Raw genomic sequence first — 12,218 nt, forward strand, 5'->3', positions numbered from 1 at the left:
TTCAACACTGGGGCTGGAGCGATAACACAGCGGGTAGGGCGTTTGCCTTGCACTCGGCCGACCCAGGTTCTAATCCCAGCATCCCATATGGTCCCCTGAGCACTGCCAGGAGTAATTCCTGAGTGAAGAGCCAGGAGAAACTCCTGTGCATTGCCAGATGTGACCCCCCCCCCAAAGAAAAAAGAATAATTCAACACCACCATTATCTTGCTCCAAGAAAAGTAAAGCCTGATTTACTTACCATAGATTAGCTATATGTTTGTCTGTTCTCTGAAGCCTGTTCAAATATATCTGCACAATAAGGAACCTGCAACTGAAAAAAAATTCTATTTCAGGATATTAAAAGAAAGATCACTGAAAACTTCACAGTGTGATCACAGCAATTTCAAATGAAAATGAAGTAGGTGGGTCCCCGTTGGTGGTTTAGGTGAGACAGAGAGAAGAGAGAGACGGTCACTTTTTCTCAATTCACCTCTGCCACCCCAGGACAGAGTGAGAAAGCTTGGACTGATAAAGTCTAGAAAGTCAGTCCTAGGCCTTACCCAAAGTTTTCAGATACTTTGTCCTGTCTTGCAGAAAATAATTCCGAGAGTAGACAAGCAGTGAAATGAAAACATTTTATTTGAAGGAGTTTCAAGAAAGGGGAAGGAAAAAAGAGAGAGAGAGAAAGAGAGAGAGAGAGAGAGAGAGAGAGAGATTCAAGGAGAATGGGGGCTTCTCCAAAGACTAAGACTAAGAGAGCCCCAGTAGACATCTCAAGAGGGGAGATGTGGGCAAGACATGTACATGTACTCCGGGTGCCACACGTGTTCAGCTATGTAAGGACAAGCAGCACATGGGCTTAAGCAGCATATGTGTTCTCTTCCTTGGTTCAAGGTGGCTTTTATAGGGTTTTTCCCAAGGTGCCCCATGTGGGGCTTTCTAGCTAGATAAGAGTCCGTTGCTATGCCAAGGGGGGTAGAGTTGGGAGTAGTCAATGATGGTCCTCCTTGAAACTCCTTGCCTTGGTCTTTGTTCCTGCTGGAGCTTCTCTCAGAGGAGAGGGGTCATTCAGGTGTCATAAATCTCCTTCAAGTCCTTACCTGCAGTCTCTATCTCTGCTGAAGTTTGTGTCTCTGTGGGGTCCAGACTCCTTACAGCTTTAGGCTATTGGATTTATTACTAATCAGAAATTCCATTGCCTTGGGCGAAGGGGGGGGCTTCCCTGTCTATTTTCCCACATCAAAAATAAAATGTCATATGAAATAAAAATATCCTTATTACCTCACTTATCTGGAATTTTGTGATGAAGCACTGTTGTTAAGTTAAGCTACATTTAAAATCATACATTTGCTGAGTTATCCTTTTAGCAGTGGTTCTCAAAGTTGATTGCACATTGGAATCAGACTTTAAAATGCTGAACAAATTTAAAAAGTACTGAAACTTGAGGCCCATCCTTAGAGATTATTCTGAAGAAAATAGTTATGACTATTGTCTGACCCTCAACCATAGTTTTAGGTCTACATTGGTATACATTAGCAATTGTAAAAGCTCTCTAGGTGATTTAAATTAGAAAGTTTGAGAATTTCAGCTTTACAATATAACATGCCATAAAACATAGCATAACATATAAAATATAAATTGAAATGCATTAAAAATTATCTTTAAAACTCTTTTTTTCCAAGATTTATCAACCTAAAACTCATCTGAGCTCCAGAAACATGTAGCTGCTATTTTTCCAGAAGCAAACGAATCTGTTTTTGTAAAACACTAAAACCTGCAATTCCTTCTCCAAAGCCTCAAAAATTTCTCTATTTCAACATTTTTGTTTTTAATGAATTTGAATCTTGAAATCAACAACTAAAAATCAAAAATTGTACTTATTCTACCACTACAGAAAATTGCCTCTCTATCTCAGTTGCTTCTTCTAAGTCAGCATGACCAACTCCCTGAGGAACCTTATAAACTGTATTTATGAAGTCTTAAAGTATAATTGGTACTTTTCTAATCATTATTACCACCTTATAATAATAAGTATTTATTATTTCCAGAACCACTTGGAACTCTTTATATATGTGTGCTTATACATACATTTCACTGTCACTGTCACTATCATCCTGTTGTTCATTAATTTGCTCGAGCGGGCACCAGTAACGTCTCCATTGTGAGACTTGCTGTTACTGTTTTTGGCATATCAAATATGCTATGGGAAGCTTGCCAGGCTCTGCCGTGCGGGCAAGATACTCTTGGTAGTTTGCCGGGCTCTCCAAGAGGGGTGGAGGAATCGAACCTGGGTCAGCCGCATTCAAGGCGAACGCCCTACCCACTGCACTATCACTCCAGCCCATTTGTACATTTATATATATATATATATGTATATATATATATATATATTCTCATTTAAGGCTTATAATAGTCCTGCAGACATCAGCTCAAGGCTAATCAGAGATGAATAATTTGTTCAAGATGACTCAGATGATAAGTACTGAGCTGGAATTCACTCCTGGCCAGTCCTGTGTAATTCTAAACTCCAGTCCTTTGTCTGCCTGTCTTTTTCATGTGTTCCCAGAGATTATCAGGGTTCCCCAATCTAGATCACTGAGCAGACAGGCAGGCACCTTGGCAATGAGTCTCAGGTGAATTTCATGAAGTCAGAATCAGCTCAGTCCATTAAGGATCCATCAAGGACCAGTTGAGGCCCCATCAAGGAAATATTTAATAGTCCATCCTTGACAAAGCCCTAGCAGCAGACCCCAAGGCAGAGCAGACTGAAAAACCCCCAGGGGCTAGAGCAACAGTACAGTGGGTAGGGTGCTTGCCTTGTATGCAGTCCAACGGGTTCTATTCTTGGCATCCTACATGGTCCCCCAGCACCACCAGAAGTAATTCCTGAGTGCAGAGCTAAGAGTTATCCGAGAGAATCCTGGCCGGCAGGCAACACAACACCAGAGAATGCTCCGGGCCCCAAACCGAGCTGATATCATCAGGGTGCCCCAGACGGAGGAGGTGCAGTCTCCCCACCTTCTCCAGATGGAATCCTGGCGACCATGAGCTACTACAAACATGGCTCCAGTATGTGGGGACCAGGACTATTTCTCCGAACTGCCTTTCTTGATAGATAAAGTGAGCAGTGGAAAATAGATGATCTAGCATCTGCCCCTGGAAGGCAGGCTTGAATGGTGGTGTTGAATACCCAAGCAAAATATAATGCCCAAAACTATAGAGAGAACCCCAGAGGCACACAAACCAATTTTGGAACCCAGCAGCTTCTTGCAGAAATGCCTCTAGACTGTGAACTAAGCTACAGCTCTGTGCTGCCCCAGGAGGGGAAAGGTTTTTGTCCCTTGGCCTTTCCTTTCAGCAGCAGCATGGTGACAACTATCATTCAGAGCCCATTGGACGGAGGTATGAGTTTGCAGTGACGGCGCATGAAATCTCAGGTTAGTGGGGGGTGGGGGACGGTACCAGCGCTGCTCCCCACCCAGACGAGACCCCAAGTGGCCGGCCACAAACGGCTCCTCTGCTGCTGAATGATCATGATCCCAGAGGCACACAAACCAATTTTGGAACCCAGTGGCTTCTGGCAGAAATCACTCCGGACTTAATTACTAAAATACCATAAATCCATATGCTCTTCATTATCAGCAACAGAAAACAAATTACCAAATGATCCCTTTTCGGCAGGTTTGATGGTTAGGGGGAAATTCCAAATAATAATAGTGTGTTTTCTGTCCAAATATTGAATGTAATCGAAGTAAAGAGAGAGTAAAGTGAAAATCATCTGCAACACAGGCAGGGTAGGGGGTGGGATGGGGGTATACTGGAGTTCTTGGTGGTGGAACATGTGCACTGGTGAAGGGATGGGTGTTTGATCATTGTATGATTGAGACTTAAACTTGAAAGCTTTGTAATTGCTCTCACGGTGATTCAATAAAAAATTTTTTTTTAAAAAAGAGTTACTTCTGAGCATTCCTGGGTGTGGCCCCAAAACAAAGAAAGAAATGAAGAGAAAAGAAAAGAGCCCCAAAGACCAGCTTCAAAAAGCAAGGAGCACTGTCTACATCTTGTCTTAGAGTTGCCACACCTGTCTGCACTGGGTATGCCTTCTTTCTTTAACTTTAAGGGGTGAGTTCCATTCCTGGGCATTGTCTGTGTAATTCCTTAACTTTATGACACTCTTTCTTCACTCTTTAGAAAGATTGGCATTCACTTTGGAATGTGTTCCCTCTTTCTTCCTCATTTTTCCTAAATAAAATTTTGTTGCTTCACTATTTGTCTTCTCCTGATTTTTTTTTTTTTGCTTTTTTGGGTCACACCTGGCAATGCACAGGGGTCACTTGTGGCTCTGCACTCAGGAATTCCTCCTGGCAGTGCTCAGGGGACCATATGGGATGCTGGGAATCGAACCCGGGTCAGCCGCGTGCAAGGCAAACGCCCTACCTGCTGTGCTATCACTCCAGCTCCTGTCTTCTCCTGATTTTTTTTTTCTGCAGGAATAGATAATGAGCGTGGGAAGCCTGAATAGAGGGGAAAACTTTAGTGCCCAAGCCGTGCAGGACTTCCTGCAAGCTTTTGTGGGCCAGGCAAGAAGAGTGGGAGCAGCACATTCTCGGCACCTTCTCCTTCTGTGGCTCTCCAAGCACCCACAGGTAACAATGTGAATCCTTTTAATTCTGTGACATAGTTTCCTTCATCTAGGATTCATCTCCTTCAAAGACATCTAAATCCTGAATAAGCAGCAAATACCCAAGCCACCAGATGGTTCCAGGTAGATCAATCTCCAAGCTGTTAAACTTGGGCCTTTTCGGGATGGGTACAAGCAGCTCCCCTCCCCCCCCAGGCTAGGCCCACCACTTGCCACATGGCCACACCTGCCATTTAAACAGGCCCAGCTTTGCAGCTATGCAGCTGTGCACAACACCTCCTCCAGATTTCACTGTAAATTTTTATAACCCAGCAGAAGCACAGCAAATTTGATGGGAAAGTTGTGTAGAAGCCCACCAAACTTAATGAGCAAAAACAAAATAAAAAATAAGACACCTATATTCTAATTGCTAGAATCTGTGAATGGCACCTTAAAAGGGCATTGAAAGTGTGAATAAATTAATGATCTTGAGCAGGGGAGATTTTCTTAGGTTGCCCAAATGGTGCAATGTCACAAGGGTCTTTTAAAAATGGAAGAATTGTGAGTCAGGGAGATAGGGCAAGTAGAAGATTACATTGCCTATGATGTTCAAGGTCTGTGTTTATCCCTGGCATGGTAATAGGGAAACTGATCTAGTTCCCATGTGGGTCCTTGAATTCTACATCTAAAATGAACCTAAAACTCCTGATTTTTATAATAAAATCCCTTTATTATACAGTTTAAGTAGGTAGCTCTAGGTCCCATTCCACCCTATGTTCAGGATGCTTCCCTTGTGTGATATCATATGTCCTGTTATTTTTCTTTCCAGTTGAAGCAGGTAGAGGAAGTGGGGGTGAGAGGTTGTAATGAGTTAATGGGAAACGATAAACCAAAATGTGATTCAAAGAAGTTGAGTTCTGTCACTAGCCCTAAAGTACTCCAAAACAGGCTGAACCTACTTTGTGGACACAGAAACTGAGGCTTCTGTGTTTGGGGGGCAACAGATCTGGGTGTCAGCACCTGCCTATAGTCTCACCAGGCCACGAAACACCAAGGGGACCAAAAGAAGCCCTAAATCATGTTACAAAATCAATATACAATTTTTTTTTACATTCTTATATGTGAATGCATAAGAAGAAAAGGAAATCAAGAAAACAATCCTGTTTACAATTACATCAAAATAAATAAAATATCTAGGAGTAACTTTAACAAAGGAGGTCAAAGACAATAAAAACTAGAGAACTCTGGTAAAAGATACTGAAAAGAAAAAGGAAATGTATATTAGCATCATGGATGAGGACAATTAAAAAGAGTAGATTTAAATATGTAATTAAAATGACCATATTACTAAATGTGGTATAGTCTATATAGATAAAAAATATATACATATAGGACTATATAGATAAAATCAACTCTGATCAAAAGTCCAATAATATTTGAGGAAATAAGAAGAGAAATGATATGTTTACATAAAATTATTTTTAACGAAATAAGAAGAGAAATAATATGTTTATATAAAATTACAAATGACCATGATAAACTAAATCGATCTTAAGAAGAAAGAAAATTGGTGGCACCATTGTTACCTGATTGTTACCCTGGAACTGCATGGTTCCCTGAGCACAGCCGGGAGCAGTGCCTCAGCAGGGAGTAGCCCATATAGTTGCATGTGGGTCTGAAAACAGCGGTGGGTGTTGCAGAAATGAAACTCCCTTCAACAAATGGTGTGGGGAGTGGGGTTAGGAGTGTCTAACATACAGGCCATGAGTCCAATAAATCCCTGGTACTAACAGCTTATGCTGAGTGTGATTTTGGCAACTCTGCTGCCTGTGACCTCTGATGCCTCAAGCAATTTCCAGTCACATCACAGCTGGGTATGTGTGAACATCACAATTTAAGGGTGTAGAACACCCCCATCCCCAACTGAGCACATGTGTAAGCACCACAACTAAAGAATATAGCGCTGGTGAGCATCACAGCCAAATGTGTGAATACCACAAGCAAGCATTGTATAACCCCGATCTTCATAACAACATCAACAAAGGGAAGCAGAAATGACTCTGTTCAGGGGTTACTCCTGGAAATGCTTGGGAGATCATATGGGATAACCAAGTTGGCTGCATGCAAGGCAAATGCCCTACATGCTATACTGTCCTTCCAGCCCCTGATGGAATGTTTTATGCATAAAACCCTGCCATTATTAATATTGTAATTGATGATGCCTAAAATCATCATCATCACTGTCATCCCATTGCTCATCAATTTGTTTGAGCGGGCATCAGTAATGTCTCTCATTGAGAGACTTATTGTTACTGTTTTTGGTATATCCAACACACACGGGTAGCTTGCCAGGCTCTGTCCTGTGGGCTCCATACTCTTGCTAACTTGCCGGGCTCTCTGAGAGGGGCGGAGGAAACGAACACGGGTTGGCCAAGTGAAAGGCGAAAGCCCAACCGCTGTGCTATCGCTCCAGCCCAATCTTGTATATTGATATAATAATTTGAATACTATTGTAACTTCCTAAACTATAATAGATAAAATTTAAGAAATAAATTAAAGACCTTAAGCCATAAAATACATAAAAAATATCTATGTCAGATATCAACTCCACTGACAAGAAATGAAAGCAAACACAAAACAATTGAGACTATATCACATTCAACAAGCTCCTGTATAGAAAAACAAAAACAGAACCCCAACAACCTCCAAACCAAAACTTCAAACCAGGAATAGAGGGAGAGCTCCAAGTACCTGCTTTGCAGTCAGGAGTCCCAGGTTTAATCTCTGCACTAAATGGCACCCGAGCACCACATAGGAGTGACACCCCTCCTACCTCCCTCTCCCCACTCCCGCAGCATCAAACTGGAAGTAGCCCCTTCTCTGAGCACCAACAGTCTGGTCAAAACCTAAAACAGAGAGAGAAGATGGCAGCAGCGTGGCAGCAGGCACCAGGGCTGGCAGAGTGGCGGCAACTCTCAGCGCGCTGAACAAGGTGTGGCTCATCAGTAGGACACATGCTTCACATGTGGCTAATAGATCTGAAGAGACTTTTCAAATAGGACATACAGATGGGAAAGAAAAAAAAGTCACAAGGAAAAAACCCAACTCATCATCACTGATTGATTTTTATAGAAGTACAAACCAGGGGCTGGAGCAATAGTACAGCGGGCAGGGCGTTTCCCTTGCACGCGGCCTACCCAGGTTCGATTCCCAGCATCCCATATGGTCCCCTGAGTACCGCCAGGGGTGATTCCTGAGTGCATGAGCCAGGAGTAACCCCTGGGCATCGCCGGATGTGACCCAAAAAGCAAAAAAAAAAAAAAAAAAAGACGAAGTACAAAGCAAAGCCGCACTGACATGCCATATGACATGACACCTGCTGAGAATTGTCTATACTAAAAAAGACAAGAAAAGTTGGCAAAGGGGTGGAGTGAAAGAAGCATCTGAACACTGTTAGTGAGAATTTAAATGGGTGGAACCGTTTTGGAAAATAATTTATAGCTTCCTTAAATATCTAAAACTAAAACCACCCCACAATCCAGAAATCCCACTCTATAGTTTCTATCCTCTAATATGAAATTATTAATGAGTATTTCTTGCAACTATATAATAGGTAAAATATGAAAAACACCTTAAATGTCTATTGATAGATGATTGGATAAAGAAGGGATATTCTTACACAGAGTATTTACTCAGCTATAAAAAATAGGAAACTTTACAAATGTAAGGAACTGAAGGGATTGTGTAAAGTAAAATAATTGAGGAAATGTAAACATTTTGGGGGATTATTTCACTTCTGTACAAAACTGATTAACAGGAAAAACAAAATTAAAATAAATCATGGACACTGACAATAAAACTGAATAAAACTTATCAAGGGGGACAATGTTTGTGGAAGGAGTTGGGAATAAGAGTGGATTGGTTTCAATCACGGTTATGTTCATGGCCAGACTCCACAAACTCAGATGAGCCTCATCCGGAAATGAATCTGTTGGAAAACTCAGATATGTGGGTTTTGTGACCAAACCCTCCAGGCTCTCATGGAGTCAGAGGTGGGTGGCCTTTCCCTAGCCCCCTGAATTGCTTCTGGAGCCATATAAGCTCATTAACCAACCATGATCCAGGACTCATAAATAAATCTTGAAAGAGATCAGCAAGGTGCAGAGATGTTTCTGGACGCCAAAGTCACCGTGCAGTTAAACATATAACTCCAGCTATATCATCCCATAAAAATTTTAGAATTCCTAAAGCATGCGAGACATCTCATACTCTACACCACTGATGTACTAGGAGTAGCACACCATATTGGAGGGGATGTAAAATAGAAGGCAACCAATTTCAATGAAGAAAATATTAACACACATGTAGCAACATGTTAGTAATCTCTTATACAGGGCTTAATAGCTCCAGGGTGAGATACAACAATCTTCACATGCTTTCTTCTAAGGAAATCTTTTTTGATCATTTTTAGCGAATTAATCATAACAAGGAATGCAAAATAAATCATTTAGGGTCCGCTCTTGGGGCAGGACTTGGTGGTGGATGGGAAAATTGAAAATAATGGTAGTGGGAAGGTGTAATTATGTTGGAATTGGTGTTAGAAAATTGAATAATGTTGAATAATTGAATAATAAATCATTGTTAACAACTTTATAAAAATAAAAATAAATTTTAAAAAAGAGTCCATGGGGCGCGCATATGCTGCCTGAGCCCTTGTGCTGCTTGTGCCCACGTGGCCAAGCACATGCGGTTGCCCAAGCACATGTGTCACCCGCATCTCCACTCTTGAGATGTGTACTTCCATGCTTTCGTGTCTAGTGCTAGGATGTGTGTAGAGCTCTCTCCACCCTTGGAGAAGCCCACGTTCTCTCTCTTGAGCGCATTATTCTTACTATTCTCTTTCTCACTTATCCCTTCCTCCTTCCCTCAGAAACCTCTAAATAAAATCTGTTTACTTAAAAAAAAAAAAGAGTCCATGGGTCTGATGGAAAATAGTAGTGTTCAAAAAAAGAAAACACTCTTTGGTGAGACATTACAGCCTTAGTGATGCATGCACAAGACTACATATGTAAAGCAAAAATTAGAAATAGATGGAGGATTTGAGAAAACATAAGTAAATTGGTTATTTCAAATAACCTCTCCCACCATTGGACAGATCCGCCAGAAAACACATGCCAGAACATAGAGGAATTTGGACAAGAAAACAAGTGCACATACAGAACTGTCGTTTTCTTCAAAGCGATCATAAACAAAGCCTCTAAGAGCACTTTTAGGGGGCTGGAGTGATAGCACAGCGGGTAGGGAGTTTGCCTTGCACTCGGTCGACCTGGGTTCAATTCCCAGCATCCCAAATGGTCCCTTGAGCACCGCCAGGAGTAATTCCTGAGTGCAGAGCCAGGAGTAACCCCCGAGCATCGCCGGGTATGACCCAAAAAGAAAAAAAAAATAGAGCACTTTTAGGTATGGAGATGGAGTGATGGTACAGTGGGTAGGGCATTTGTCTTCCACATGGCTGAACTTGGGTTTGATCTGCACCACATTTAGTTCCCCAACTCTGCCAGGAGTGATCCCTAAGCACAGAGCCAGGTGTCAGCCTTGAGCACTGCTAAGTGTGACCCCCCCAAAAAATATTGTCAGGTAAAAAATTTTACATATTGTTTTTATAATTAAAATTGGGGTTGGAATAGTAGTACAATGGGTAGGAAGTTTGCCTTGCATGCAGCAGACCCAGGTTCAATCCCTGGCACCACATATGGTATCCCAAGCCTGCCAGGAGTGATCCCTGAGTACAGATCCAGGAATAAGACCTGAGCACCACTGAGTGTGGCCCCCAAATGAAAAATAATGGTAACATATAGGTAGTAACATTTTAAATGTAGGGCCAGCAACATAGCTCAAAACGCTGGGACTCATACCTCATATATGTGTGACCCAAGTTCAATCCCCAGTACCACATGTCTCCTCAGGAACCACTGGAGTTGCCCTGGTGGTCCCCAGCATCAGTGGACTCAAACAGCATCTCATCACTGGGATTGGTACATTTACCCCAGTTAGCCACACGTAGCTGGGAGTGGCTCTAGTGTTCCTTGTGTATTGATTGGGAGGTCCCCAATCCTCCAAAAGTAAAACTGGAGGAAGTATGTCATTCAGAATAAATCCCACAGCACCTGCATCTCAGATTCTGTATAATTCGGTATACTCATCTATGCAATTCCAACAATGGGTTTAGTTGGATATTAACCCTAAGTGTTTTAGGCTTCATTAGTGAATTGCCTCTTTTCCTCCTCCCAGAGAAACAGTTATCTTTTGAGCACCCCTAATATTCTGAGCTTATCTTTCACCTTTCCTTTGTGCTTTACCTCTCATTGTTATATCCCCCTAGTCAGTTTTGGTTACTTATACGTCAAAACTTCTGGTGATTCTGGACTTTGTATTTGAAGTGACTTGCTTTTCTATTTCCCCTATGGCCTTTTTATATTTTACCATAGGGCAGTGCTCTTTGCTTAAGCACAGAAAGACTATTTATGCTGTGCTCCTAATATTTGGGCATTGATTGACTCTGATATATATCTATTCCTGGGCATCCATTATAATTACTTGACTCAGGTGTTGGTTGCCATAGTTCCTAACACCCCATAAAGGGGAGTCCCATTGTGGGCCTTCAATGGACCCTGGGGAGAGCGACAATAAAATGGAACAGTCTAGAAAGCGTAAAAAACATTGTCTATTTGCAAGCTGTTATGACTTCAGAGACAGGACCCCCATGGAGAAGGACAAGCTGAACCATCGTGTGGACCTAGTCTGGGATTTACGGTAAAGATCTTGCTTGCCCTTAGAGCCCAGAGAACTAAGTTTTGGAACCTATATCTCTTACTGTGTTTATCCAAATAACTGTAAGTATTAATAAGAAGTAAACTTACTTGTTTAATAGATTCAACTAAAGGGAAAGAGAAAGCAATATAGATGTCCCTGGGAGACAGAGTGTTTCCTTGAGTTAATCCCCCAAAAGAATGGCCTTTGAGGAACTGCTTTACTTCTGTAAATGATCAATCACACCTACATGCAGTCCTATACCTTGAATCCCCTCAGATGTCCTATACGTACGTCAACAACATTAAACAGGTCATTTTTTACCATCTATCTGTGGTCCCCGTCTCTTTGTTCCTCTGCTGGGGGTCGGGGAGGTGGCTCTCTGCCTCTGAACACACATGTCACTCACCCACACTTCGAACTCACAGGTTTGATGACAGGATCCTAAAGTATATTAAAAAGTAGTTAAAGAAAAGTCTGGTATCAATTGAAAATCCTGACATTGAAGTTTAAGAAAATCTTGACCTACCCAGTCTAAACTGTGTTAATCCTCTGCCTGGTTTCCTTTAGAGTCACAGAAGAATCCTATTTTTAATGGCCAGGTTTCCTCCCCTTCCCGCTCCCGCTACACACGTTACCTTTCCCTTCTCCCAGTGATGTGTACCCAGTTACAGGATTTAAAGGACCCTGGGCATGGAAACATCTGCCAAGGGTTCCTTCATCCCAGAGTTCATTAGGTTCTGAGAGTCTCCAAAGTTAGGTTTTGGTACCTCAGGTCACTTCTTTCCAAATTCATGCCAGGCAG

This window comes from Sorex araneus, chromosome 7, assembly GCF_027595985.1.
Source record: "Sorex araneus isolate mSorAra2 chromosome 7, mSorAra2.pri, whole genome shotgun sequence".
NCBI lineage: Eukaryota > Metazoa > Chordata > Mammalia > Eulipotyphla > Soricidae > Sorex > Sorex araneus.